Source organism: Pelodiscus sinensis, chromosome 2 (assembly GCF_049634645.1).
Source record: "Pelodiscus sinensis isolate JC-2024 chromosome 2, ASM4963464v1, whole genome shotgun sequence".
Lineage (NCBI taxonomy): Eukaryota > Metazoa > Chordata > Testudines > Trionychidae > Pelodiscus > Pelodiscus sinensis.
Window position 1 is genome coordinate 25,689,921 of NC_134712.1, and position 22,980 is coordinate 25,712,900.

The following is a 22,980-nucleotide window of genomic DNA, read 5'->3' on the forward strand; positions in this document are numbered from 1 at the left end:
AAGATTTCAGTACAGGAGTTTGTCAAACAATTCTAGTCATGTGTTTTTAAAGCATTGGATTTGATAATATTGCAGGCTTGATGCAGCATTACATACTAGCATATCCCTGCTCTCTGTGTATGGCCACATGCATGGGGAATTACTCTCTATTAATTAGGCCAAAAATGCCAAAAAACAGAGTAACTGGCTGTTACTGTTTTTTTACTATCATCTATGCATTGATCTCAGCAGAGTTACACAAACATAGAAATGGGATGTTGCAGGGATGAAGAAGGCCCCTCTTATTGAACTGGCTCCTCTCTGCAAAGGATAGTCCAAATACGCTTTTGCTGTCATTGATGTAAATGAGATGAATGAGCCTAGAGAGAGAGCATCAGATTCAGTGTAATGCTAAATGTGAACATTAACAATTTCTTTTAGCTCACATCCATCATTTCAGATTAGCGCTGGCTTCTATATTTCCATCCCAGACAGAAACACTTCATTAAGCTGGAGCTCAGATTGTAAATACACTTCAATTAATTTAAAGTGTGATTAGAAGGGCAGAGTTATAAAATAGTTTTAGAAAGCATAGGCAATTTGGAATTACATTTTTGAAAGCACCCTCAACCCCAGACCCCTGAGCTTGTCTGCCCAACTGTCCATCTGTCTCTCTGTCCATCCATCTATCTGTCTGTCTGTTCAAGAACTCCTCCTAGGCTGTGTCCAGACTAAAGGGTTTTTTCGAAAAAAGTAGCCTTTTTTTGAAAAAACTTCACCTGCATCTAGACTACAGCAGCGTTCTTTTGAAATTAAATCGAAAGAACGCGGCTTTTCTTTCGATGGCGGAAAACCTCATTTCACGAGGAAGAACGCCTTTTTTCAAAAGTGCTCTTTCGAAAAAAGGCATTCTTGAATGCAAACAGGGCTTTTTCGAAAGAGAGCATCCAGACTGCCTGGGTGCTTTCTTTTGAAAAAGCGGCTTGCTTTTTCGAAAGTACTGCTTGCAGTCTAGACGCTCTATTTTGAAAGAGGCTTGCAGTCTAGACGTAGCCCTAAATAGTAGGAGCTAAGGATTCGGCTGTGCCAGGAAAATGGGATGTGCCTGGAATGAGATTGCCTCTCATAAAACCATATAGCAGTGTTTCTCAAAGTGCTCCATGAAACCACTTTAAGAAACATGGTAGCTGGCCACACCAGTGTGTTTACTTTCTGGCACTGTGGCCACAGAGCCTTGTGGCTCCCATTGGCTCTGGTTTACCGTTTGCAACCAAGGGGAGCTCCCCATGGCTACGTCTACACTGGCATGATTTTCCGGAAATGCTTTTAACGGAAAAGTTTTCTGTTAAAAGCATTTTTGGAAAAGCGCACCTAGATTGGCACGGACGCTTTTCCGCAAAAGCACTTTTTGCAGAAAAGCGTCCGTGCCAATCTAAACGCGGTTTTGCGCAAAAAAGCCCCGATCACCATTTTAGCCATTGGGGCTTTGTTGCGCAAAACAGTACTGTGCTGTCTACACTGGCCCTCTTGCGCAAATGGTTTGCGCAAGAGGGCTTTTGCCCGAACGGGAGTAGCACAGTATTTCTGCAAGAACTGTGACGATCTTACATGAGATCAGCGAGGAGTCCTGTGGCACCTTATAGACTAACTGAAGTGCAGGAGCATAAAACTTCAGGACCAGACTTCAAAGAGAAACTGCTGAGCTACAGTTCATCTTCAAGTTTGACACAATCAACTCTGGATTAAACAAAGACTGTGAATGGCTTGCTAACTACAAAAGCAGCTTCTCCACTCTTGGAATTCACACCTCCAGATCAGCTACTAGAAGTGGGCCTCATCCTCCTTGATTGGATCCATCTTGTCATTTCCAGCCTGATTCTGGCCTGCATATTTATAGCTGCCTCTGGAAATTTCCACTACTTGCATCTGACGAAGTGGGTCTTTGCCCATGAAAGCTTATGATCCTACACTTCAGTTAGGCTACGTCTACACTGGCCCCTTTTCCGGAAGGGGCATGTTAATTTCACCTATCGTAGTAGGGAAATCCGCGGGGGATTTAAATATCCCCCGCGGCATTTAAATAAAAATGTCCGCCGCTTTTTTCCGGCTTTTAAAAAAGCCGGAAAAGAGCGTCTACACTGGCCCCGATCCTCCGGAAAAAGCACTTCAAAGTAGGAATAAGAGACTCCGGAAAAGGGCACTTTTTCCGGAGGATCGGGGCCAGTGTAGACGCTCTTTTCCGGCTTTTTTAAAAGCCGGAAAAAAGCGGCAGACATTTTATTTAAATGCCGCGGGGGATATTTAAATCCCCCGTGGATTTCCCTACTACGATAGGTGAAATTAACATGCCCCTTCCGGAAAAGGGGCCAGTGTAGACGAGCCCTTAGTCTATAAGGTGCCACAGGACTCCTCGCCGCTTTTGCAGATTCAGACTAACACAGCTACCCCTCTGATACTTTACATGAGATCGTCCGTGTTCTTGCGGAAATTCAAGCGGACAGTGTAGACAGCTGGCAAGTTTTTCCGCAAAAGCAGATGATTTTGCGAAAAAACTTGCCAGTCTAGACACAGCCCAAGACTGTGAACCATATCTATGTCAAAGAAGGTGTTTTGCATAGACATCTTAAACATGCCTTGTAATAAGCTTCGACAAATAGTAACTGACTGACAAATTTTAAGTGGAGGATTCTTTTAAATAGGTCTGTAAATAGCTATAGATTGACCTCCAGTTACCCACATTCTGTACTCACAGTACTTTCAATCTGCTAAACATTTACAAGCAAGCAGGTCTTTTAATTCAAAAGGGGGAAAAGTGTGGCAGGAGGTGTTCATAAGATACAGCTACTTATCTGAGGCTAGAACATTATGGTCAGATAGCTCTGAGCATTGTACTCAGAAGGAATTTAATTGGTGTCATTTTCTTCCTTCCTGCAATCTTTATTGTACAAATGAAAAAGGGACAGGTAGCTCATGTTCTCTGCAAGGTTTATGGGACAGGAAGGAGTTTCCCTTTACCCTTTCAATACCCAGGAGGGATAAAGTAGCAGTCCAAAATGATTCTGTGAAAAAGTGTTATGTCCTACCACTTTCCCTATACAAGAGCTATCCAACCATAGATCAGAATGGGTGCTGCCCTATGCCAAAGATAAGAGCAGTAGTGAGATTCCCTGGAGATACAGGAAACTTTGGGCTGCCTAGATTTTTCACAACTCTGCTGCTGGGCATCAGTGTGCCATTATGTATTATTATTATTATTAATAACAATAATAAAAGCATTACCTGATCCTGAAAGCCCCCACATATGCAGAAATATTACTTGTGAAGCTGATCCAAATTTTCCATGCATAGGAATTGCAGAATGAAACCTCTAGTCTCAACAGCTGGGGCCATCTTCTGTTCTTATTACTACCTTTGTGACATAAGAATTTTAATTTTCAGCACAGCTTGAGAGAGATTGCAACCATTAGTAGATTTCAAGGAGAGGTTTTAGTGTGGTTAAGTGAGCAATCAGTTGTGCAGACTTCTATCAATCATATTATAAATCCAAGTATCCTTATCCCTAACTTTATTCCTAAAGTTTTAAACATTTTGTATAGTTAGCTAGTAGCCATTACATTTCTTTGTTAAAGGTGACTAATGCTGTGAACAAGGGAGATTGTGAGTGTCTATCAAATTAATTACCAGAATATTTTAAAGGCCATGATAACACAATTTATAGCTATCATTCACAGATTACTGGAGATATTAAAATTCTGTATTCTAATCATAATGTCTATATCAAGAACAAATATCAGCACAGGCTAGATCCTGGCCTATGATAAAGGGACGAAAGTAAAGCTGTGTGACATTTTTCATACAGCCCATTAAACAGACAAAAATGTAGGTTTTGCCAATTTTGTGACCATGCAAACTTTGTAACATTTCACCAATTCTTTTATCTGATTTTTTTTCATTAAAATTAAGGCAGTTCTTGGTTTTAGTTGGCTTTCTTTGGTAGAGTGGGTATCTGAGAACAAAGAGAGGTTGGCTGGGCTGACCTAGAGAATCCCCACACTCTTGCATGAGCCTTGGGTGTGACATGTTTGTGCTCGGACTTCATGAGTGTTTTCTTTACTGACAAACTGCTCGTGTATACAGCAATTAGAGGTGTTCTTAAAAATATAGAACAAAACTGGCTTGAGTTCATGCACACAAATCTGGGAAAATGACATACTTCCTCAGAGTGCACTTTGCCGGTAATATATCTCCACTTGCAAACTGTGAGTCTTTGTTGCATACAGAGAAAAATTTTAATAAGGAGTACTTTAATTTGGAAAAAACACAGCAACAGCCACTGAATAGTATGCGAACAGAAAGTAAAATCCACTCCTACATTTTTTCCAATAGTCCTTCACTTCAGGTTCCCCAACTGTCAATGTGACCATCCAATAAAAATGTACCTGTTTAACGGAACTCTGTGCCCTCCCCCCGCACTGTACCCTACTCACAGTTTGTTGTCAGAAGTTAGTGAAGTTTCAGAGCCCAGGGGTATATCCAAGTATGTTCACCATGAGGCTCTGGCTTCTCTGAAAAGCTGTTTTGTTGCCTCTCTGCTATCTCTCTGCTGCCACTGCTTTGCCACACTTTTGTAACCTCGCACTGCTATTCAGTCAGAGAGTGATGGACCTGCCATCATTATCCCCACACTCAGATATTATCCACTGTATCATCTTTCACCATAACACTCCATGCTGGCTCTGAAACGTCATCATCTTGGGCACCTAATAGTCATTTCAGATATAATGCCTACTGGAATTAAGGAAGCAAGAGTCAACTGAATCTTTACAGCACTGTTATTTTCCATCAAAGAGCATACAGGGGAGGGCAAAAGGCCCAAATGGCAAATAGAGTTCTTAAACAGACTGGAACATCTGTACCCTAACTCTTTTTCTCTTACTTGGGTTTCAGCTCATTACTTGGCCCTCTAGGAGAGGGGTTATGACAACTGCTCATTCAGGGCATGGTAAATATATGTATATTGTACTTTAGACACACAATGCAGATAACATTTCCTTGTCTCTATATTGAAAACTTCACTGAATTTTAATCCAAAGATCCGAACAGATTGTAGGAATATTCTTGAAAGCCCTACAGCAAACTTTTTTCTTCCAGGTGTTTTAAAGTCTAGTCACATAAATTAACAATGAAGGCAACATAAGGAGCCCCCTGAGAATTCCCCTTTTGTAAAGGGAATATCTTCATGTCATAAAATCAGTGCAGTAGCTCTATTGAGCCTCCACCCTCCCAACCACACAAACACACAATTCTCAGCCCCTAAACACAGGAGAAAAAGGATGTGAGACAAGGCATTCCCTACATTGTTGTAGTGCTTAGTTAATGGAAAGTTCCTATTGTTGGTCTCTGTGTGGTGAACCTGATAACTGGCCCTGTATCAGGGAGCTTTAAAGCTACCTCTGCACCCACTTTCTTAAACTAAGCAGGGTATCAAAAAGGCCTAAGCACTGATCTTTTTTACCTGTGAAGTACATTGAAAATTCTTTTCAACAGGAAATTTTTGACACTGTTCCAGAGCTGCATGCAGGCTGCCTGTACCTTTGAACATTTCTGTGTCTCCAGGTTTCACTGACGCTGTGGAAAGAAGAAGTACTCTGAGTCTTAACTACAGCTGTGATTTAAAAACAGAAAATTTCCCTTTGAGACAATCTATTATTTTCATCATGGGATAAATACTCCTCATGTGCTGCCCTGCTCCTCATCTCTTTCATCTGCTGCAGACCATTTGTAATATTATTGACCTTCAGGGATGATGCAGAGAAAAGGGTCTGTCATCATGTCAAGTATTGAAAATGGATGATGACTGTGCCCCACTAAGCCCGTGATTGACATGTGGTTCCATGGTTAGACTGTAAATTATGCAAGAGTCCTTAGGAAGCCCATTGCATCTATAATCTCTGAGGGTGGGCCATGAACAACAGGAAAAGGTTCACCATCTTCCTGTGGATTGTAATATACTGCTGACTACCTGTATTTCACATGCTTTTGTGCCTGCTCTAGATTGGTGACATCACTATAATCAAAAACTGTTGCAGCTTAGTCCCTTTCTGTAAAGGATAGTTCGGTCTTCTTTTTAACCATGTAGCTTAGTTTTTCAAAGCTGTCATTTAATATCCTCACTGTGCACTCCATAAGACTCAAAGACAAATAATACTGCTCAAATGTACAAGTAAATGCTTTTGCTTCCCATTCAAAGTGGCAATCAGCTGCTAAAAAATACTCAGCTTGGGTTACATTTCCTTTTGTCAGAATAACAAAGAAACAGGAAATTTTTAGAAGAAAAAATATTGTTGATCACTGCCCAACAATTTAAATACCCTCCTCCCCTTTTTTTTCTTATTGAGCTGTTCCAAAACTGTTCTCTTATATTAAATAATCACATTTACTTGGGAAACCATCTTTCCCTCTTTTAATCTGATTGTGTTGGAGTAACTGCACACAAAAATATGCATGGAAAAAAAACCTTGCAGGGCATAATTTTGCAGTACACATAATGGGGCGGTGTTTTGACTGTATAGTCCTATTGATTGCACTGTATTAAATAGTTAAGAGAATTTACCTATAATAGTGGTGGGCAACTTGTGGCCCAAGGGCTGCATGCGGCCCATCTACATGTGGTCCATGAGATTGTTTACTGTTGCCTACAATTCCCCTCGTTTCCAGCGGCATCATTTTCTTCCTGCTAGTATTATAAAAGTGACATGAATGTGAAGTGAGGTTCACTGAGATATACCTTCACTGAAATGGAGGGCCACTCATGTGGCCCACTCTCTAGCCTAGGTTGCCCAGCCTATGGTTACCCTAGCCTCGGTTGACCTATTGCAATGAGGAGTAATGAAACTTTTAATGATAGTGAATGTTAATATAATGCAAATAGCTTTCAGAATTTACTGCCTTTTCAGAATTTATCAAGTTGTTCCTCATATTGTGTAATCAGTACAGTTACCTAGATTAAAGAATCTGGGACTGGTTCTCCCATCTATTGCATTGTGCTTTACACATGTCCATTGATTTAAAAAGGCAAAATTAGACCAAATACCACATTTTTTCACAGTGAGTCAACCAAAGGCTTGCATCTATTCTCTGAAACATCAATTTTACATGAGAGTAACCCACTGATTTCCTTCAAGTTTTGCTTACTTAAAACCAATAGTTCAGGGTGGAGAATCTTTTAATATTGTGACTAATACTGACATCAATTTTTTGAGAGGGGGAACCCAAGTTCACCCATTATTGTACATATTATATGATAGCACGATAGCAGTTTTCAAGTATCTAAAAGGGTGTTACAAAGAGGAGGGAGAAAAATTGTTCTCCATGGCCTCTGATGATAGGACAAGAAGCAATGGGTTTAAATTGCAACAAGGAAGGTTTAGTTTGGGCATTAGGAAAAGCTTTCTAACTCTCAGGATGGTTAAACACTGGACTAAATTTTCTAGGGAGGTTGTGGAACCTCCCTCACTGGAGATATTTAAGGGTAGGTTGGATAAACATCTATCAGGGATGATCTAGATGATGCTTGGACCTGCCATGAGGGCAGGGGACTGGACTTGATGATCTGTTGAGGTCCCTTTCAGTTCCAGTATTTTATGATTCTATGATTACTAGATGTGTTACAGGTCTACTTGTGAGGTATGGATATCTTCACAGATAAATATATCTAGATAAGTATTTGTGTGGTCCCCCTCTCCTTAATATCATAGAGATATGAATAAATTTTTCATCAAAACAACATCATGAGTGATGTATTGAAATCTGGCAATTTGTCCAAACTCTCACACAAAATCTCTGGAAGAATCTAGAGTCTAGGAATGGACCCTAGATTTCCTGAAATTATCTCAGTTCCTTAACTACAAGTCTGATATATAATTTCATTTTGTCCACCATTCAGAGTCTGTGGGGTCAATTTAGTGCTTCTTCCCCCATATACTGGAAGTTCTGCCTGAATAAAGTGGCTTTACAGAGACAGTGAGGCAACGCAATGGGATAGCAGGCACAGGGATGGTATTTTAGAAGAATGATACTCTGTAGCATTCTCCATTATAACAGACAAGTAAATAAAAACATAAATTAAATTTAAAAATCCAGATACTCAGACAATGAGAAATAAGTGCCTCTCCTTCAGTTGTCTGAGTGTATTTTCGGATAAGGGGAAAACAGTTGCAAACAAACACATTTACCCCTGTGTAGATATACCCACAGAGGAGAGAAACCTGTGGCTGGCCCAGGTCAGTAGACTCATGTTCTGAGGCTGAAAAATTGTAGCATATATGGTTACATTTAAGCCCCAGCCTGAGTCCTGGGTCTCTGTGAGGGTGGAGAGTTTCAGAGTTCAGTTTCCACCCAAGCTTGAATATTTACACAGTGATTTTAGCCCTGGATTCTCAGACCTGCAAGTCTTCGTCAACAGACTGTGGCTATGCTGAGAGGCTGTAGACTTATCCTGAGTAAACATAACCTGCCTGTAGGAAATGGAAGTCTGTGCATTTCCAAAGACAGGGATTTATTCACAATTTGTGTTATCACTCACACCTAGGCAAACTCATGCCCAGATTGTGCTTCTTTTTTATTCTAATTGGGGGCAGTGGCTTTTTTAACCTTAGCTGCCTCCCATACTTTCTGTCAACAAATGGTAGTTCCATAATTCAGAAGGGCAAAACAACATAAGTTAATGCAGCCTCAAACTCTATTAGTTTGTTCCAATTATACTTATTGATCTGGCAAAGTGAGCATAAAGTAGATTAAAGCTGGCACTGATGTGGGCAAGAGAATGCAACCTAAAGTAATTTAGGACCAAAATTTCTATTGCTTTACATCTTACGTCATGTCAAAGTGAGTGCAAAAACACTACTGGATCAAGACACATTGCACCTGGTTTCACACTCTGTGTACTGGTGTAAATGATGACAAGAGATGCAGTAAAAGAGTGAACTTGGCCCCAAATTTCAAAATGCCAATAGGCATGTGTCCATTTGCACCTCCGTGTAGAATATCCACATAGTGGCTCACAACATGGCAAAAGATTAATGATGTTGCAAAGCATCTTCTATCATGAGATAACTGGTTCTGGGTATTTGGGGAAACATTTGGACATGCTATACCTTGAGTATAGCAAAGCTTTTGATAGGTCTCCCACGGTATTTTTTCCCACAAGTTAAAGAGGTATGGATTGGATGAATTAACTATAAGGTAGATAGAAAGTTGGATAGATCATTGACATCAATGCATAGTGATCAACAGCTTGATGTCTATGGCTATGTCTACACTACAGAGAAAAGTTGGAAAAAGATATGCAGATTGTGAAGCGCAATTTGCATGTCTTTTTCCACTTTTCTTCTGAAAAAGGCTTTTCTGACATTTGGCCTGTTTACACAGAGCCAAATGTTGGAAAAAAACCCTCCTCTTTTGGAACATCCCTTCTTCATAAGATGAGGTTTACAAGGATGCCAACAAAAGCGTCCACTTTTCTGATTTTTTTTCAGAAAAGCAGACGAGTTCCTTGGATGTGGCAGAGCTTTTCCGAGTACGTCTGGTATCCCAGAAAAGCTCTGTAGCCTAGATGTACCCTGTGTGGCAGCTGGTATCAAGCAGAGTATCTATGGGGTTGGTCCTGGAGCCACTTTTGTTCAATATCTTCATTAATAATCTGGGTGAAGGAATGTTCAGCAAGTACACGGATGACACTAAGCTATGGAGAGAATAGGGATAGGGTCCAAAGTGACCCAGAGAAATTGGAGGATTGGCCCAATAGAAATCTGATGAGCTTTAATAATGAGAAGTACAAACTTAGGATGGAAGAATCCTCATGCACTTCTAAAAGATGGGGACCAATTGGCTAAGCAGCAGTTCTACATATAAAGACCTGGGGATTAGAGTGGACAAGAAGCTGGTTATGAGTCAACAGCGTGTCCTTGTTGCCAAAAAAGGGTAGTGGAATATTGGATTGCATTAGTAGGATAATTGCCAGCAGATTGAAGGATGATCTATTCAACGTTGGTGCAGCTACATCTGGAGTACAGTGTCAAGTTTTGGGTCAAATTGGAGAGTGTTCAGTGGAAGGCAACAAAATTATTAGGATGGTAGGGTGCATGACTTATGAGGACAGGATGAGGGAACTGGTCTTATGTAGTGTGTAGAAGAAAAGAGTGGGGGAGGGTTTGATAATAGCTTTGACTACCTGAAGAGGATGGAGCTATTCTCAGTGATGGCAAATGATAGAACAAGGAGCAATGATCAAAAGTTGCAGTGGTGGAGGCCTAGTTTGAATATAAGAAAAAAAATCTATTTCGCTAGGAGGGTGTTGAAGCACTGGAATGGATTACCTAGGGAGGTAGTTGAATCTCCATCCTTAGAGGTTTTTAAGACCAGGCTTGACAAAGCCCTGGCTGGAATGTTTCAGACTACATCTACACTTCAGTCTGGATCAATGTTCTGAGATCAATCCACAGGCAATTTAGAAGATCTTGTTAAGACTTGCCAAATCAACTGCAGATCACTCTCCTGTCACCCTTGTTACTCTACCCTTGACAAGAAGGCTGTGTCTAGACTGGCCACTTTTTCTGGACTTTTTCAGTCGCTTTTGCAGAAAAACTTGCCAGCTGTCTACACTGGCCGCTTGAATTTCTGCAAAAGCACTGACGATCTCATGTAAGATTTTCAGTGCTTTTGCGGAAATACTATGCTGCTCCCGTTCGGGCAAAAGTCTTTTTCCAAAAAACTTTTGCGCAAAAGGGCCAGTGTAGACAGCAAAGATTTGTTTTCCACAAAAAAGCCCCGATTGCGAAAATGGCGATAGAGGCTTTTTTGCGGAAAAGCGCGTCTAGATTGGCCACGGACGCTTTTCCACAAAAAGTGCTTTTGCGGAAAAGCGTCCTGCCAATCTAGAAGCGCTTTTCCGAAAATGCTTTTAATGGAAAACTTCTCAGTTAAAAGCAGTTCCGGAAAATCATGCCAGTGTAGACATAGCTGAAGTGTAGAAGAAGAGTTTCTCCCATTGACTCCCGCTCCACCTCCCCCAGCTCCTGTGCAGATCCTGAAATAACTCAACTTTGGTCGGGTACATCAACTCCAGCGACGTTATTCATGTAGCTGGAGTTGTGTAGCTTAAGTTAACTTTATGATGTACTGTAGATGTAGCCTCAGTTACAGATGGTCCTGCTTTGCTCCTGAGGACTCTTCAAACACTAGTATTTTATGATTATCTGATTCCTACTTTCTCATGCACACAGGTGGGCAAAGAGAGGGTGGAAAGATGGAGAATGGTGCCATCTGGATGCCATCCGAGTCCAATATTACTTCTGGACTTGTGCAGAAGGAGAAGAAAGTTCCCCTTAAAAAAAAAGGCTGAAGCAGTTTATTTCCTAAAGAGACCAAAGAATTGAACTTTGATTAAATCTACACTGCACTCCTGAAACAGCACAACTGTGGAGTGCCTCTGACTCAGAGAAGATTGTAAAGTGTAGTCTAGAGTTTAGAGAATTTTGCTTTGGTTATATACAGTCTGAAGAATTCCAAATATTACATTCTTTATGTCATAGAAAGAATGAATTCATTTTTTGCTATTTCCCATTCTCATTAGAATCATGGTCATAAAACTGGATCTATATTGTGCTATTTCTTGTTCTCATTGCAATCATTGTAGGTGGAATAAGACATCAGAGAATTTGAATACTCAGTGCAATCTACAAAAGAAAGTAATATGCTATGTGGCTCTAACCTCTTCAGTGTTCTATAATTTGATTGGCAGGTGGCCATTCCCGATAGCATCTGACATAATACTAACAATCTAAATCTTGAACAAAGGTGTTATGGCCAGCCAATCAAAATGTAAACTGTTTCCAAGTTTAAAGAGCTGCAGCACAGAAGTGAAATTTAGAGTTTAAAGTGGATACCAATCAAATTGAAATCCTTTTGACCAGTAGTCACTAAGTAACCATACCTGCAAGAAACAGCCAAAGATAATTTAAAAAAACCCATTTATTTCTGTAAATGATGTGTCAAAATAATCCCTTCTTTTTGTCTCATGGTGAAAGGGAGGGTACTTCTTGATAATGTGATAATGCACATAAACTGGGGTGGACATGAGTGGGCTTTAGTATTCAAGAAGTACAGTTTTCTAAACCTGTTTGGTACACCTGCATTTTGCTCCCTTATTCTTTGGGGAGATAAGGAGCAGAGGAGGTGAGGGAAAACCATAGGGTGAGTCTAGACTGGCAAGATTTTGCGCAAAAGCAAGTGCTTTTGCGCAAAAACTTGCCAGCTGTCTACATTGGCTGCTTGAATTTGTGCAAGAGCACTGACTAATGCAAGAGCACCGAGTAATGTACAAAATCAGTGCTTCTTGCGTAAATACTTTCATGCTCCCACTCGGGAAAAAGCCAGTGTAGACTGGAAAGAACTGATTTGCACAAAAAAGCCACAGTGGCTAAAATGGCAATCAGGGCTTTCTTGCGCAAAATCACGTCTAGACTGGCCACGGATGGTTTTGTGCAAAAGCACTTTTTGCGCAAAAGCATTCGTGCCAATCTAGACATGCTTTTGCAGAAATACTTTTAACGGAAAAACTTTTCCGTTAAAAGTATTTCCACAAAATCATGCGAGTCTAGATGCAGCCATACTGTATAATGTCAAGGAAAAGAAAATCCGATATTCCCTTTATAAAGATTGTTGCAAGAAAAGAAACTCGCACATTCACAAGACAGTTTTAAAACAATGTATTTAGTTCTTCTCATACATGACACCAGAGTTTGCACCCAACAGATAAAAAAACCTCACCTTCTATACTTTTGTTTTAAGCTGCTTTTCTGGTGACGGTCATGGCACCAGCATTGAGAGTAGGGTGGACCAGACCTGGTTTTCCTCTGAAACAGCTCTTCCTGGGGATTCTCTGGTGTTTTTAGGCCAGTCAGGAAATATAATCCCTCCAGCATGTCCTGAAGTGAGCCTCTAGAACAGGGGCAAGCAATACATTTTTGCTGGGGTCACTTCAGAAATTTTGAAGTGGCCCTGGGCTGTACTAGAAGGAGTAGGGCCTCAAGTGGAAGGGGCGGGGGCAGGATGCTTCTCCACTCACAGACCATGATTGGTCTGGGGATGGGGAAGTGAGTGAAGTCTCTGCCCCCCGAGGTTCCCCCAGGCTCCCATGCTCCTGGCAGTGGGAGGAGACTTCACACGCTCCCCTTTCTGCCCCCGGGCCAATCAGGGCCTGGGGGAGGGGGAGTGCATGAAGTCTCCTCCCACCCTGCTAGGAGTGCATGGCACAGCCATAGTGGAGAAAACTTTATGTGCTTCCCCCACCGCAGGCCTATCAGGGCTTGGAGGGTGGGGGAGCGCACAAAGTCTCCTGCTGCCCTGCTAAAAGTGCGTGGTGCTTCAAAGCACTGCATGCTCCTTGCAGGGTGGGGGCAGAGTAGAGTAAACTTCACACATTTCCCCCCGCCCCTAGGCCCTCATTAGCCTAGGGACAGAAGGGAGCATGTGAAGTCTGCTCCTGCCCTGCCAGGAGCATGTGGCACTTCTAAGTGCCTCATGGTCCTAGCAGGGCAGAGGAAACTTTTTGCACTTTCCCCTGCCCCTAGGCCCTAATTGGCCTGAGGATGGGGGAGTGGCAGGACCTCCCTGGGCCAGATCAACTTGCTTGGAAGGCCGTATCCGGCCTGCAGAGGCCCTTTTGCTCACCCCCGCTCTAGAAATAGGATAGGATATCCTATAACAAGATTTCCAGAAATGGACCTGAACTTCAGATGCTCAAGATATGGGTCCAGATTCAATTTGTACCACATGTCTTTTTACAGACACAGACATGTGCTTTCATGTTTACATACATGTCTCTGCTCTAGGGTCACTTCATATTCCAGGGGCAACATATTACCTCTTCAAGTAATGTCTTTTCCAGTAAAACACACCATTCCTCACAAGATGGTTTGTAACAATCTTTATAAACAATTCCTTAATCTTGGGAAAAATATTTGAGACAATAATCCGATCCAGAGATGTCATTATTCCCCTTTATTCGGCTTTGGTGAGGCCACATCTGGAGTACTGTGTCCAGTTCTGGGCCCCCCACTACAAAAAGGATGCGGACGCATTGGAGAGGGTCCAGCGGAGGGCAACCAAAATGATTAGGGGTCTGGAGCATATGACCTACGAGGAGAGGCTGAGGGACTTGGGTCTGTTTAGTCTGCAGAAGCGAAGAGTCAGGGGGGACTTGATAGCAGCCTTCAACTTCCTGAAGGGAGGTTCCAAAGAGGATGGAGAGAGGCTGTTCTCAGTAGTGACAGATGGCAGAACAAGGAGCAATGGTCTCAAGTTGTGGTGGGAGAGGTCCAGATTGGATATTAGGAAAAACTATTTTACTAGGAGGGTAGTGAAGCATTGGAATGGGTTACCTAGGGAAGTAGTGGAGTCTCCATCCCTAGAGGTGTTTAAGTCTCGGCTTGACAAAGCCCTGGCCGGGTTGATTTAGATGGGATTGGTCCTGCCTAGAGCGGAGGGCTGGACTTGACGACCTTCTGAGGTCTCTTCCAGTTCTGATTCTATGATAAGGGGATGGTTGGATGAAATAACATGATCTTGGTAACTAATTGACCATTCATTTCCAGTTGGAAATAGGTCAATGGAGGGATGATAGGAGTTGCTATAGGGAACTTTCTGGGTGTCTGGCTGGTGAGTCTTGCCCACATGCTCAGGGTTTAGCTGATCGCCATATTTGGGGTCAGGAAGGAATTTTCCTCCAGGGTAGATTGGCAGAGGCCCTGGAGGTTTTTCGCCTTCCTCTGTAGCATTGGGCACAGATCACAGCTGAAGGACTCTCTGCATGTTGGGGCCTTCAAAATATTGGAAGGCTTCAATATCTGAGACATAGGTGAGAGGATTATTCTAAGAGGGGTGGGCGAGATTCTGTGGCCTGCACTGTGCAGGGGGTCAGACTAGATGATCATAATGGTCCCTTCTGACCTTAAAGTCTATGAGTCTATGAGTCTAGTTTAATCCTACTTACTGAGAAAATGGTGCAAATACTCTTGACAGTCACATTAAATACACGCACAAAGTGAAATAACAATTGTTTCCTTCACTGGTGTGCAAAGGTGAGGAACAAGGGAGAGTGCAGGAGCAGGCTGGGAGTGTGGGGTCCATGCATGCGATGGATGGGGTGTGTTAACCTGGCTTTGCATACCCTGTCACTCCTAGGCACTGCTCTCAGGCACTACGTCCCAGGCACTGCCTCCCACTGCTTCCATTGGGCATGATTCCAACCAGTGGGAACAGTGGAGAAAGCCTCCAGGCAGCGTGTCTGTGCATTGCCATTCCCCCAACCAGGGGCAGGAGTGGCAGTGCACAGAGCCACTTGCTCCCCCCACAAGCCAGACCCCATCTTGAGGCTCTCTCTCTGCCCCCAGTGGGAAGCTGGCATTTGTGTTCCAACTTTGCAGGGAGGGGGCACAGGGCTGGAGTGGGGGGAGAGGGAAGGGGTTGAGCCTTGAGCCACGGCCCACCTGCAAGGTGGCCATGGACTGGACCACAGTTTGAGAACCACTGCTGTAGGGTGATAGTTAGAACTAATACTTTTGTTGGTGGCTGCCAGCATGTGAATCTTTGCTATAAATGCAATCACAAATCTTATTGAGGTTAGTGTCCTACTTGCCATTAATTCTGGATAAATGAAAGAAGTAATTAAGCTCCTTCATTAAGTATAATAGCTGACAAATCAAAACCACCACCCGAACCACAGGCCACTTGGAAGGTCTGAACAAGAAAAGTAATTCAAAGTTTCTCTAGGACTGATTAAATATGTGGAAGCTGGGACATCAACTGGATTCCAGCTGCATGTGTCTGTGTATAGCAGGAAGATTAAGCTGTCAGAAAGCCAAGAGCATATGAAAGAACTGATAGCAAAGGTCTGAGAGGAAGCTGGCTTCCTATAAGTCGCATGTTTACCCACAGTCATATGACTACATTGTTAAAGAAGCAACAGCTACAACAGGAGGGTCACGATGTGTGCACATGTCCAAAGACCCTGTGCTTTATTAAAGCAAGGTTAATGCTAGTAAAGTAGTAACTTCATCATGAATTAGCTTTCCAAACAATATCACGTGTGTTATTTATTCATTGATTGGTCAATGATATAGACTGGGCTATATTTGTTCCATGGTACCCTTCCCAATTGCATGGAAGATGTTTACTAAGTTGTCAATTAAGTATATTTGATGACATTTACTTATATCTGGGTGTTACGTTTCCTAGAAGCTCATTGCATTTCTTCCGTATAAGGTGCACCCTTCAGTCTAGGGACTGATGAATTTTCTAACAAATTGACCATCAGTTCCTGGAGGAAAAAAGCCTGCAAGTTCCTGCTACCAGAAAAGGAAATACAGGTACTAGAGACAAAAAGGTATTTTTTCAGTGAATGTGCAATATCATGAACAGAGTCACCATTCATTTCTACAGTCAAAACATCCTACTTGTTACTGATGCAATGACCATATCATTACTTGAGAGCATTATATCCACTGATACAGTGAGCTTGAACTAGATCCACTGATAGCGTATTTGGAGCATGATTACAAGCCTCAGACTACAGGAAGTCATTCTTTCATCCTTCAAAATGTAAACAAACAATAACACAAAAAGTGATTGAAGTGTTAATGCCGTACTAGCCTTAGAAGAAGATGACAAAAAAGACCTTTTATTTGGCAAAAAGAATATGGCATGGCTTTAAGGGAATAGACAAGACAACCTATTTTCTGTGTTTCTAGGGAGGTAGAATTTGATAATGCATCAACCATTCCAGAAAAAATTGCAGAAGACACACAATGGTTAGGAAAAAACATGTAATAACACTACAGGTTTCTTCAGATGGGCAGCAGGATATTTTGAGGAGAACATCTGAGGCAAATGGAGAAGCATATTCAAATGGAGAACCACTTTAGTATCAATGGCAATATTCCTGAAGACAGGTTTTTTTTTTTTAATGATATAAGCTCAAACGGCTTTTGGAGTGCTTTTGATAGAGTGATTGTCTGTCATATTTAGGCTCTTTTCGAGGATTGAAGTAATGCAAGTACTCACCTGCTTATCACTCTAAGTTTATAGTTCCCATTGGGATAATTTCAGAACCAGACAAGCCCATAAAAACTAGACTGAGTGTATAATATTTCTTCTGATTTCTGAAGGTCAAAGTCTCTGTATGAAGAGTGGTTGGCCCTGTTAAGTGTTTCAGAAGCAGGCAACTGAGAAAAGAATTGTACTTAGAAGAGAGAGACACATTAGAAGTAAGATTTGTCACTGTGAATGGGCTCCCCTAGTCATAAGCTCTATTCTACAAGAGGCTACCCAATGAGCTCAGCAGGAGATGGAGTGCAGTACTGTACAGGAGTGTTCAGTATCTCGAAGGAGCAAACCCTATTAGGGGTCAGTCTCTGAGCTTTCTCGTACCTGCAAGGAAAACAATAGTATTCTCATATCTCCAAAGAGTTTTTCCCACTCTGGCAGCCAGTACATGTAGCTATTTAACAATTACTGCTCAGAAGCTCAGAGGCAGAGGAGCAGAGAAATCAGAATGAATGACAGATAAGCAGAACACCAAACAGCATAAACCTCAAAAAAACATTGTGTGCCATATGATCAGATGCACTACATGGAAATTGCCTCACAAGATACATAGGATATGGCAGTCCTCTAAGATGCCAAAATTAACGGAAAAATATAGCAAAGTACATATTCATATATTTTGGCACCTTTCAGTTACCTGGCTGACTCATCCACACCCACAGCCTTAAAAGACATTGCTTGTCTTCTACAATTTCACTATTGTGTTGTTTGATATGCTACATTAAAAGCTACTTACTTCTCTCACCAGTTGGTAGGGGAAAATGAAAAAGGAAGTGCGGGAGGAGTGGGAGCAGAAATTGGAACATTCAGTATGATAAAGTACAGAAGAAAAACACTTGAAGAACTCTGAAACTTTTAGGACCCAATCGATCTCCCTCTGAAGTAATTTGAAAGACTCCAATTGAATTTGGTAGGAGTTTGATCAGACCTTAAATAGTGCTTGAAGATTCTGGGCCTAAGTTTTCCTACAGATTTGGGAGCAGAAACTCAACTTATGTAAATTGGGGTAGCTCCATACACTTCAATGAGGCAACACCAATGCACCTCAGCTGAGGATTTACCCCATTATTTCTACAATTCTACATAATTAGAAGTCTCTGCTACAGTCAGAAGTGGTGGAAAAACCAAGACCAAACAACAACTCCCCTTCGCAAAAAAAATTGTGTTATCATTCCACAGTGTCACAATGCTGAGAGTTCCAGGCAAAGCGAGACAGAGAAGCTGAGCTGTGGATCCCTGTGGAATGCTTACCCTAGCAACAATAACTATGGAAGAAGAGTCATAGCTTCCTCTCCTTATTCATGGAGGAAGGCATCTAAATTCATATTTAGTTAGCTAAATAATGGGCAGAGAGTAGCTCTGCTATCCTGAGGGAGAAGACCAAGAACTGAATGACAATAAATTCAGTCCCTCATGTTTGAGGAAGTAACTAAGCTGTGCCTGTGCTTTACCTGGTATAGCTTACTTTCCTCTCTATTTTTAATCACCTGTGCTGGACTGCACATTGCAGGGAGAGAGGACAGATGCAAGACTCTTCCCACTGTGCTACCAGCTTACATGTTTGGAATGGGAGTAGCTCTCCTGCACTGTGACTCCCAGTAGCTCACAAAGGAAATTAACAGGGACATTTTGTGATCTCTTTTTTTCCTGCACAGTCACCTACGTTGATTCATGATTATGCCCTTTATCACTGGTTTTAGTTCTGATGGAGCCTCATGTGTCCTGCCTTTTCCTCTGATAGTTCCTGTAATAGGGCACTCTTCCATTTTAATCAAGAAAAGGCTAGCAAGTTCCTTGGGGCTCAGCCAGTACTAAAGAGGCATGCCTGTAGAGCCTGCTTCACGTGGAGGAAAGGAGAAAAAAGGAGAGTTAGTCAGAGGAAGAGGTGATAACCAGAAGGGAGAGAGATGTGCATTAGAGTTTCTTGCAACACAGCTGCAGGGAGGAAGCCAGCTTGGGAACTACAGCAGCCCATAAGAGTCTACCAGACCAGGTACAAGCTGATTGCAGCAGGAAGAGAGTGCAAATAAGCTCCAACTAAAGGTTTTGGTGGACTTTGCTTTCATAGACAAGCCAAACCTTTAGAAACACTTGAAAAGAATTAAAGCAAACACCCAAATGGAATGCAAAAAGGCCCTGCCTGTCTGAGTTCCCAGTCCCCATTTTGTTGTCGGTGCACTGAATGCTACATCCATTTGGTTTCTGGGACAGTGCCACCTCAATAACATCTGTATTTTCAAATACATTCTTTGAGAGTTGAAACTAAGCTCCATCTTATCCTTGACTTCAAACTGCTGCCCAGCACTAACCACAGCTGTGAAGAGTTTATCATAGAGTTATTGGCGGGGGCTGGGGGGGAGGGGATTGTTTTAGGACAGCAGAGGACAATATCCTGCCATGAAGAATTGTGCCAGTGATTGCTGATCAAAATTCTGTGAGGCCACATTTTAAAATAACTGGCACATGGAATGTACTCCATTGTTATCTAATCTTTATTTATGTCTGCACAACTGGCAAACACTGAGGTATAAAACAGAGCACTGCACCATGCAGAGGCATCTAAAAATATAACACAGCACAAGTACTGGATCTTTGCAAAGAGCCATAAACCAGATTTATTAAACATACTTTATTAATGTTACACCAGGGATAGATTGGTTACAGAACCCCTTTACAATGGAAGAATTCCTAACTATGATTCCTCCTTAAAAAGGGAACTGCATATTTACAAAATGCTCATCATTTTTTTGATATGCTGTGCTGGGTAAAATGATAATGAATTGAAAATTAAGACTGTCAGCAATGTATGTTACAAACCCATAAGCCAGTGGAATCCAAAATATAATAATGAACTGATTCCCAATTTTTTTTGGTCCACTTAATTTAAGCTCTGGAAAGCAGTGATAGAGATAGTGTGATAGAATTAAAACACATGCTATCCCTGTCTCATACAAAAGAAAAATTTGGTGGACTAAACTCTGCCATCCTTACACAAGGATGTGAGCTTAATGGGAGTTTGTCCTGTGACATTTGTCCTTCTGCAACACCCCAATATTTGAAAAAACTGCACTATGGAATGCCTAATTTGTGGCAGCAGGGTTCATATAACTAGATACTGCACAGTCCTTTAGACTGCTGCAGACTTACACACCCATTTTCTGTGCATTAACTACCATTATAGATGTGCCCTTAAGGTCAACATTTTGAAAAATGCCGAACAATAATATATCCATCCATCCGTTTATCAATACATCACTTGTGTCAGATGCTACATATTATTCAAAATGAGAGGGGATTAGTATCCAAATACAACAAAACACCTAGGATAATAACAAATGTTTTGTCTAATCACTGATAATCACTGTTTGGGCCTAATTCTGACCTCACATAGGCCATATCTAGACTACACAGAAGATTGATGTACCGCAGTCGATCTTCCAGAGTTCAAATTAGCAGGTTTAGTAAAGACTTGCTAATTCAAACTAAGAGGCTGCCCCAGTCCGTGCTGGTAGTCCTGCTCGTCACAAGGAGTAAGGGAAGCTGATAGGAGCGTTTGCTCCCGTCGAGTTCCTGCTGTGTTGATGGAGCGAAAATGCAGTTCAAGATACGTTGATTCCAGATACATAATGAACGTAGCGAAGTGTTAGTGGAGTAAAATCAGTGAGGGTATGTCTACACTACAAAGTTAATTCGAACTAACGGACATTAGTTCGAACTAACTTTCATAGGCGCTACACTAGCGCTCCGTTAGTTCGAATTTAATTCGAACTAACGGAGCGCTTAGTTCGAACTAGGTAAACATCATTCCACGAGGATTAAGCCTAGTTCAAACTTACTAGTTCGAATTAAGGGCTGTGTAGCCCCTTAATTCGAACTAGTGGGAGGCTAACCCTCCCCAGCTTTCCCTGGTGGCCACTCTGGCCAACACCAGGGAAACTCTACTGCCCCCCTCCCGGCCCCGGAGCCCTTAAAGGGCCACGGGCTGGCTACAGGGTTTGTACCAGTTACAAGGCTGCCAGCACCCAGCCAGCACACCCAGCAGCTGACACCCCATGAGCCAGCGACCCGATGCCCCCCACCCCTCCCCCTCTTCCCGGGACCAGGCAGGCGGCTCCCAGGAGCCTGCCCGGGGCCACAAGAGGTGGGCGCCCGCGTGGTCTAGTGTGGAGATCGTGGACCTCATCGAGGTTTGGGGGGAAGCCTCCAATGTCCACGATCTCTGAACTAGCCACAGGAACACGGCCGTCTATGGCCGCATGGCTGACAGCCTGGCCGCCAGGGGCCACCAGCGCAAAAGGGAGCAGGTGCGCTGGAAAATTAAGGACTTGCGGCAGTCCTACTCCTGGGCTTGCCTGCCAGAGGCCGACCCGGAGGCGTGCCCCCATTTCCAGGCTCTCGACCACATCCTGGGGGCTCATGCCGTCCCTGCCCCCCGGGACATGATAGACCCCGGGGCAGAGGGACCGCTCCCAGTCAAGGTGGAGGAGTAGGAGGAGGAGGGCTCCGAGAGCCAGGAGCCTGCTGGCAGCCTGCCCAGGACCCAGGACCCCCAAGGCACCCCACAGAGCCGCTCGCCTGTGTCATCCGAGGCCGGGGAGGCGTCCACATGTGAGTACCATCATGCTCCCCTTATGTGTATGGGGGGCTGGGGCGAGAGGGAGCCCAGGGACCGTGCTCCTGGGCCTTGCCCACCATGGAGCAGCAGCTGGGGATCCTGCAGGGGCCCTGGCCTTGCAGAGGGGAGCTGGGTTTCACAACCTGGGCCTCTGGGGTAATTGACCCCTGTTCTTGTTTCACCACAGTCGCAGCACCTGGGACTGCAGGGCGCACCACCCTGCCTGCAGCAGCTGCCCGCGCCCGGGCCAGCAGGAGAGGCAGGAACCAAGAGGACTACCAGAGGTGGCACCTCCGGTTCCTGGAGCACCAGCTCCGCATCCAGGACCACTGGGTCCAGGAGGACTTGAGGCTGCGCTGGAGGAGCTTGGAGGCACTGGAGGAGCAGGGCCGTGCCCTGCGAGGCCGCCTCCAGAGCCTGCTCGACCGCTTCCCAATTCCTCCTGCTCCGGCTCCTGCTCCTGCTCCTCCTGCTCCCCCTCCTGCTCTCCCTGCTCCCCCTCCTGCTCCCACTCCTGCTTCCTCCACACCCCCCATCCCTCCTGCCCCACCCTCCACAACCATTCCCCACCAACGCCCCCGGACCTGCAGTGTTGCGAGACAGGAAAGGCAGCCGGATCCCCACCCCTGAGCTTTCCTTTCCCTTTCTCCCTTCCCTCCCCTCCCCTTCCAGCTCCCTCGTCCCAGGTTTCCCCCTTCCCTCTCCCACCCTCCTTCCTCCCTTCCCCCACCCCAGTTATGTTAAATAAAAAGACGTTTTTGTTTGAAAAACAGGTGTCTTTATTTGACAGTAGGTAGGGAAGGGAAAGGGGAAGGGGGTAGGGTGGAAGAAGGCCCCAGTGGGGCATGCAAGGGAGAGGTCAGTCCTCCTCCTCCACCAGGAAGCTCTCCCATAAGAACATAAGAACGGCCGTACTGGGTCAGACCAAAGGTCCATCTAGCCCAATATGCTGTCTACCGACAGTGGCCAGCACCAGGTACCCCAGAGAGGGTTGACCGAAGACAATGATCAAGCGATTTGTCTCCTGCCATCCCTCTCCAGCCTCTGACAAACAGAGGCCAAGGACACCACTTTATCCCCTGGCTAATAGCCTTTTATGGACCTAACCTCCATGAATTTATCCAGCTTCTCTTTAAACTCTATTATAGTCCTAGCCTTCACCGCCTCCTCTGGCAAGGAGTTCCACAGGTTGACAACACGCTGTGTGAAGAAGAACTTCCTTT

General features: G+C 43.6%; 1 long non-coding RNA gene across 1 annotated transcript; it reads right to left on the minus strand.

Annotated features, from left to right (window-relative positions):
- Positions 1-190: 190 nt before the first annotated feature.
- LOC112547054 (uncharacterized) lies at positions 191-18,287 on the minus strand. Its single transcript, XR_003090801.2, has 4 exons — positions 17,879-18,287; positions 5,495-5,607; positions 3,259-3,388; positions 191-359 (listed from the first exon to the last, which is right to left on the minus strand). It is a non-coding gene; the product is annotated as an uncharacterized LOC112547054 (long non-coding RNA).
- Positions 18,288-22,980: the final 4,693 nt, after the last annotated feature.